Source organism: Hydra vulgaris, chromosome 04, assembly GCF_038396675.1.
Source record: "Hydra vulgaris chromosome 04, alternate assembly HydraT2T_AEP".
NCBI classification, from domain to species: domain Eukaryota; kingdom Metazoa; phylum Cnidaria; class Hydrozoa; order Anthoathecata; family Hydridae; genus Hydra; species Hydra vulgaris.
The window spans coordinates 18,090,486-18,098,594 of NC_088923.1; the positions used below are offsets into that span (position 1 = coordinate 18,090,486).

Below are 8,109 nucleotides of genomic sequence, written 5' to 3' on the forward strand. Positions count from 1 at the left end.
TGCAGCCAACCTCCAACCATTGTCACATCGTTGTAATGTTGCTTCTCTTTCTCTTTCTCTTTTCTTTCTACAAATACTATAATGGGCGCTAGTATAAAGAGCTAGGGTCTCCTGTGCCATCTACTAAAATTCATTCTCGTGTTACTCATCATTCAATTAGTCACATCTTTTTACTGCGACTGTTCCTAAATGCTCCAAAAACTCTTCTTCGGCTAGTTTTTTTTCTCGAACACCAGTTCTTTGGAATTCGCTTCCTTCATCTTTCTTTCCAACTGTTAACCGTATACAGACTTCATCTTTTCTACATTCAAAATAATCTTTATATAAAGATTGTTTACAGCCTATAGTTATTGCTGGTAAAATAATTATAACTCGACAAGACCATACTTGTTAACAATGATATTATTATCTTGTAATTTAATGTCAAAATTAAAAATCAAAAAAGCCATCATAAAAGCGCTATATATTACGCACAATAACCACAAAATTTAAAGTAATTTTATTAAAAAATATAGGTCATACCTTTCTCTGCCATGATTAGAAGTTTAACTTTTCGAAACTGAACAACTGAATAATGTCACAAATTTTTTAATTTTTTTTTTCTCATGAAAGTTCAAATAACAACGCCGCGTTCTAAATAAAAATGTGACAGAAAAAAAGAGATTTGAATTTTCTATGACGTAATCTAATGAAGCAGTTATCTAACTTGAAAATAATAAAGTTAAGCCAACCCCTATCTCCATTGCAACTCTTTAGCAACAAGTACCGTACGAGTCGTCACAAAACACAATCCCTTGCCCCTTTCACTTGAGTGTGACGTAATTTATTGACCATCCCTAATAAGATATTAATGACTTTTGAGCGGCTTTGTTATACAAATACACTGTGCGATGTTATGATATTTTTAGACATTTTAAGCGTTTTTAAAAGTTCTCTCCTTTTGTTTGTGATAGTATATGATATCTTTACATACGGATGACTTAGCGCCAAACCAGCCTATACAACGAATATGTTGAAATGAGATAATTTTGACGCAAAGTCTTTAACAAAATTCTCTAAACCGAAAAAAATAAAAGTAATTGCAGTTCAGTGCACTTAAAAATTTTAATTATAGTATTTTGGTTTTTGCCAAGAAACACTACATAAACCATTTTTTAATATAAACTAATTTTTTTGAACTTTGTTGTATAGGCTGGTTTGGCGCTTAACCATCGAGATGTTATGTATATTATATTTATAGAACTTTAAAAATGTTTTATTTCGTATTTTAAAAAATTGAAAAAGATTTAAAAAAAAAAATCAGAATTCCCGCAATGCACATCGGAAGCATAGCGAGCTAACCACTTTGGCTACTCAAGCATAATTCTTATATTTTTTAACTCCATAGTTTTTATTTATTAAAAAATTCTATTACTTTATAAAACGGCAAATAAATGCTATAAATTAAATTTAAGGAGATATTGCCGCAATGCAAAAGTACTATTGTAGTTGATATAATTTTTATAAAACTTGATATAAATTTTATAAAACTTGATATAATTTTTAACATTAGATAATTTGAAGTTTGCTTTAGTTAGATATTTGCAACAATAATATTTAGTCTAAATGGGAATTTTAAGTTTAAATAAACTTTTAGCAATATTTGAAATGTTAACGCAAGTTTAATCTAAATTTTAGTTAACGTAATTTTAATCAAAATTTTAAAATAAAATTGCATCAATTATTTAAATAATAATGAAGTTTATGTAAATTTAAAACTTCACTTACATACATGTCAGGTTGGCCGAGCGGTCTAAGGCGCCAGACTCAAGGTGTGAAACCTTCCTATCGATTAGGAGTATTCTGGTCCACGAATGTGGGCGTGGGTTCAAATCCCACATCTGACAAATTTTTTTCATTAAAATATTATTTATAACAAGGTTGTAATTATAAAATGTTTTTAAATATTTTATTAGATTTTAATAAGATTGTAACAAATATTTTTTAAATTCATTTTTATAAAGACATTTGTTGTATATGAAACAAACGTAAAAAAACTTGTTCATTCATCTACATCAGCGGTTCCCAACCTGTGGATCGCGACCCCGACGGGAGTAGTTTGACAATTTGAAAGGGCTTGTCATTAGAGCTTCTGAAAATAATTTGTTTACACTAATCTCAGTTGAGACTAGTTTGGTACTCTAACGTTTATCACTAGAAAATTGGGTCGCCGTAATCAGTTTTATGCGCTTGTTATACGTTGCACTGTCGAATATTTTAAACGTGACTTTTTTTTTTTTTGTAATTTATTTCGTCATACAACATTTATTTTACATACAACATACAATTAATTTTAATACATCTATAAATACAAGTATATTTATATGTATTCATTTATAAATAAGATAAAAAAAAATTAAAATAATGACAGTAGAAAGTAGAAGACTGCAGTCTTATCATCAGGCCCCTTTTATTTGTAACTTTGCAATAAATTTCACGTGAGATTAACGTGTCATTAAAAATTCATAAGTAAAAATAAACCAATAACAAAGCCTTTGACGTAACGATCTGATAGATGAGTATAGAAAAGAAAAGAAACTATTTGTATTGTGCTATAATCATCGTTTGTGGTCATTCAAAAGGGGTAAGTTCGTTTTAGTTAGTAATTTGATCTTTAAAAATAGGAGAGTGTGTTGACGTCACTTAAGTTAAATAGGTCTGTTTGACTGCTGCTTTAAAAAGATTTGATGACTTCACGTTTTTTATTTCCTCTTTTAAGGATCGAATTCCATAACCGCGGTCCTCGAGATAAGATGCAGAAGTCAGTTCTTTTAAGTAGTCTTCGGAATTTTAAAGTTTTGAAAAGAGTACTTCGTTGGGTATTTGTGATCAATGGTGGAAAATTGATCTTCAAAGTATTTTGGTAGCAAGTTGTCATGCGATTGAAACATAAATAATAAATTTTGGAGGAGGTTCAGTGCATAAATATTTAGAGCTCCAATTTCCCTGAATAATGATTTGGCGTGGGTATATCTGTTAGCATTGCATACTATTCGACACGCTTGCTTTTGTTTAACGTATACTTTTTTTAGTACTGAAGAGTATGAGCTTGCCCAAACGATATTGCAATAGTTGATATAACTGTGAATGAACGAATAGTATATATTTTTTAAGCAAGTTTTATTTAGAAGGTGTTTCATTTTGTGCATAATGCCAATTGACTTGGAAATTTTATTTTCGATATGCAAAATATGATTCTTCCAACTAAGATTTTCTTGAAAAATTATTCCCAGGATTTTCATTGAATGGCCTCTTTCTATACTAATGTTGTTGATCATAAGCTAGTAAAGTTGAAGTGGCAAATTAACAGTCAGATGGTTCGTGAAATAAAGCATATTTTGTTTTGAGGACGTTTAAGGAAAGTTTATTAGCTTTGAACCACTCATTTAAGTTTTGCAGCTCGTGATTAACTATAGAAAATATTGTTTTTATATTTGAGTGAGTGAAGAGAATATTCGTATCATCAGGAAAAGGAGTAAAATTAAGAATGTTTGAAGTTAAATAGATATCGTTCACATAAAGTAAAAATAGTAAAGGTCCAAGAATTGAGCCTTGGGGTACACCACAACTATTTGTTTGTAACTGTATACATGCTGAGTTGTACGACACACCTTGTTTCCTGTTATTTAAGTAACACCTGAACCATTTTAGATTGTTGTTTGTTACTCCATATATATCTAGCTTGTGTAGGAGGATCTCGTGGTCAACTGCATCAAATGCTTTGGTTAAATCAATAAACAAGGCTAGAGTATATTCATTATTTTCAAAACCATTCAAAATTTTATTGACTAATTCAACTATTGCATAATATGTTGAATGGCTCTTGCAAAAACCAAACTGTTTGCTATAGAGAATATTATTTATTTCAAGATAGTTATGCAACCTATTATACATAATACAATCGAGAAGTTTTGAAAAACAAGAAAGAATTGATATAGGCCTACAGTTGGATGCTAAAGAGTCGTCGCCATTCTTATAAAAAGGGACTGCTCTTGCTATTTTTAATTGATCAGGAAAAACACCAGTTTTTAAGGATAAATTTAATATTGTTAAAGAGGCGGTTCAATAATATCAAATACTGATTTCAAAACAATTGCATTAATTTCGTAGTTGCCTGGACTTTTTATGGTTTTTAGTAAATATAAGGCTTTTCGGGGTTCATCCGGGGATATTTCAAACTCATACATAACTGAGTGTGTTTTTTTTTAAAAAGACTTAAACGTTTTGCTTCCTGGAATTATTTTTTCGGCTAAATTTTTACCAACGTTTATAAAGAATTCATTAAACATATGAGCAATTTTGTCTCTGTCAAAAACATCTGTGTTCATTTTTGTTTGTAAACGCTTTGGAAAAATAGTGTTTATGTTTAGTTTTTTTTTCCAGTTACTTCTTTTATTATATCCCATTTTTTTCTACCATTTTCTATTGAATTTTTGAGCAGATTGGAGTAATAGTTTTTTTTTATTTATTTTTTTAATTTTTCAAAAGAATTTTTGTATTTTTTATATTAAGTTTCATTATTTAAAGTTTAATTTTTTTTTAAATTATTGTAGAGCTTTTGCTTCTTTTTTTGATGATTTTTTAAGCCCTTTTGCCATCCAAGGGTTATGAGACAATAAGCCACCAAAAAGACAACAAAACGTTCGAACTGATTAGAACATTTCTGCGGCCAGTGTTGCTGTTGCACAGTGGAATAAAATCGAATTTTTTGTGCCAAAATTATTTTCGTATTTTTTTTTATTATTATTAGAAAAATTATATTTTTATTATTAGAATATTTTTATTATTAGAATAGCTATATTTATATATAAAATGTATATCTTCACAATCATTGCACAATCGCCTAAGTCATTTTTTGGGGGTTTTGAGTTAATAAACATGTAATTATATAATATTAAAAAAAATTATAAAAAAATCAAATTTTGGTGAAAAATACAAAACATTTTTAATGGACAAGACTTTTATTAGTGTAAACATCAAAAATATTACTTTTCAATCCATGTATTTTTCGGTAAGCAAAATTTAGAAAGGCTCGAAATGAGGTTTTTTAGCTTTCAAAAAACGCAGACCAGACATTATGTTGATATAATGAGAACTTGTAAGAAGACGCTGCTAAATCGACTGATTTAGGTAGAGCATGCAAGGGCATGCTGCTACATTGATTGAGGTCTGGAGTCGGGGCAGGTATAAATGGTCTGCGTTTTTTTAAAAATTCAAAACCGCATTTTGAACCATACTATCTTCTGCTTACCGTATTTTTTATCAAATAATTTTTTTAGATTTATATTTCGCCAGGTTAGAATTATTTTGTTCTATTTCCATTCAAATTTTCAAAATGTTAACGTTGTTTTATATACTTTTGTAATCTTAGTGTTTACTATTTTATAGTACCATGTTTTTTCGAAGTGAGAAAATCAAGTTCAAAGTTTTAAATGGACCTGCAGATCAAATAACATAAAAAACGTATTAATTTCGTATACAAGCTACTACAGTTTCAAAGAAATTGTATTAAAATATTTAAAGTGCAAGTGTCTGAATTACAGCACCCTGATGTTGAGATAGAACAATGTAATACACACTTATTTCATAAAATACAGTGTTATTTTGTTCTATCTCCATTTTCTGTTAAAAAATATAATACAAGCTAGTATTTTTTATATATATCGTGGCAAGATGATTGTAAACTTTGGCAATTAAAGTACTGTATTGCTGTTTTATTAGAAAAAAATCTTATTTTACACTTGTGAAAAAATAATATAAACACGCAATTTTGTCTAAAATTTAATTCTACAGAGAAGATTAGTATTATATTATCATTACGGTTCTCAACATTAGAATTTTTTAGGGGGGGCTTAATGATAAGATGAATTTTGTCTTCTTCAAGCCCCAGTCATGTAAATATTTGTTTTTATAAATTACGAGTGTAAATTATTTTCAATCGGCAAATACAATACTAAAAAAAAAAAAAAAAAAAAAAAAAAAGAATTACGGTTCTGTAGTAAACGGATGTGCTTTTGCTACGAAAGAAATAAAATGATAAAATTGATATTGCAAGTTTTATTTATTTATTTATTTTTCAAATCTTGTCAATAATGAGTTCAAAACTTAGCATTGAAGTCTCAATAAAATTAGTTCGTGAAATATTTCAAGAAATGTTCCAAAAACAACAAAAATATATTTTAGCGTTAATAAGTGCAAATTTAAAACTGGCTAACGTTCGAATTGATGGATTGCTAAAAGAAATATACATTAAAGAATTCTTGTGAAGTTTTAAAAAAGGAAAACGAAAACCGAAATACCGATCTTAAAAAAACAAACAAGCAGATGATAAAGTATGAAAAAATACAAAAAGACATTGAAGAGAGTCTAATGTTCTATCACGATTGCCATGATAAAAAAGTCAGCGATTTAGAAAAAAAATTGATAAATGATAAGAAAGTCAGTGATGTGGAAAAAAAAATATGGTCGAATGCAACCATAGGGGAGAAAGAAAAAAATAGATTTAGACAACTAGAAGATCGTCAAAGGAGAAACAATCTTCGAATCGAAGGAGTCAAAGAAAATGATAACGAAAACTGGGATGATACGGAAGTAAAAATAATAAACCTTCTTGAAAATAACCTCAATGTAAAAGATGTAATCATAGAAAGAGCGCACAGAACTGGTATTATCGATATTAAAAAGCCTAGAACAATTGTAATTAAGTTACTAAATTATAAAGACAAAGTAAAGATTTTAAAAAACGCCAACAAACTAAAAGGTTCTGGAATTTATATTAACGAGGATTTTTCGCTAGAAACTACTATAATAAGAAAGAAACTTCTTGAAGAAAGCAAAACGCATAGGATAAACGGTAAATATTCTGTTGTTATATATGATAAGCTCATTGTTAAAGAATTTAGAAAAAAAAATCATGTTAAATGATTTTTTTTTTTTTTTTTTTTTTTTTTTTTTTTTTTTTTTTAAATATTTTGCCGTTTAAAAATATTACAATAACCAATTATATTTTACAATTTTTACATTAGTAACGACAGGACTTCTAGAAGATCATGTGGATCTTGTCATGAAGCCCTTTACAATATATGGTTAATTTTTGATAAAAATACAATGTCTTAAGTGAAATAATAATAATAATACAACTTTATGCAAAAACATGTAAAAACCAAGATAAAATTTTAAAAAGCCAAGATTAAAAAATAAATAAAATATACAAAATAGAACAACAACGAATAAACAAACAAACAAAATAAAAAAACAATTAAAAGTAAATCAAAATATTTTCAATTAAAAATATAATTCTTTTAAGTTTTTGTTTGAATGAGGCAAAGTCAGTTGGGTAGAAAAATCAAAATTTGGTAAGACTATTTTGTTCCAGAGATAAGGACCTCGATAAGAAACAAAAAACTGGTCTTTGCTTTTATGGCAAAAAGGGGCAATAAGATTGTTATTAATTCGAAGATTATATTTGTTTTTAGGTTTCATACAATAAAGATTTTGTAATACGTTTGGCAACAAATTTTCTCTACATTTAAACATGAAACATAAAATGTTAAAGACATTTTGTTGATATACATTTAAAATATTCATTTCTTTAAAAAGTTGTTTCGTATGAAAAAACCGATTTTTAAAATTTATTGCGCGAGCTGCGTGTTTCTGATGAAGGTAAAGAGATTTTAGTTTTGTTCTATGAGTGCTTCCCCATATAATATTCGCGTAGTTTATATGACAATGTATAAATGAATAATATAATTGTGTTAACTGGTGTTTACATAATACATTTCTTGCTTTATAGAGAATTCCAATGCATTTAGCGATTTTATTGGAGGTATTATCAATATGATTTCTCCAAGATAGATTCTCATCAATATATACTCCAAGAAACTTAGTAACTTTTTCTCTTTTTATTATTATATTATCAATTAAAAGGTCTGGCATGATATGAGGCAGTTTCTGTTTTTTTGAAGGTGGATAAAAAAGTGTCCATTTAGTTTTTTCTATATTTAGAGACAATCTATTTTGTTTAAACCAAACAGATACTTTTTTTAATTCATTTGTCATATTAGTAAAAAG

General features: G+C 27.9%; 1 non-coding gene across 1 annotated transcript; it reads left to right on the plus strand.

Moving 5' to 3' along the window:
- Positions 1-1,773: 1,773 nt before the first annotated feature.
- On the plus strand, positions 1,774-1,886 carry trnal-caa (transfer RNA leucine (anticodon CAA)). Its single transcript has 2 exons — positions 1,774-1,811; positions 1,841-1,886. It is a non-coding gene; the product is annotated as a tRNA-Leu (tRNA).
- The last annotated feature ends 6,223 nt before the right edge of the window (positions 1,887-8,109 follow it).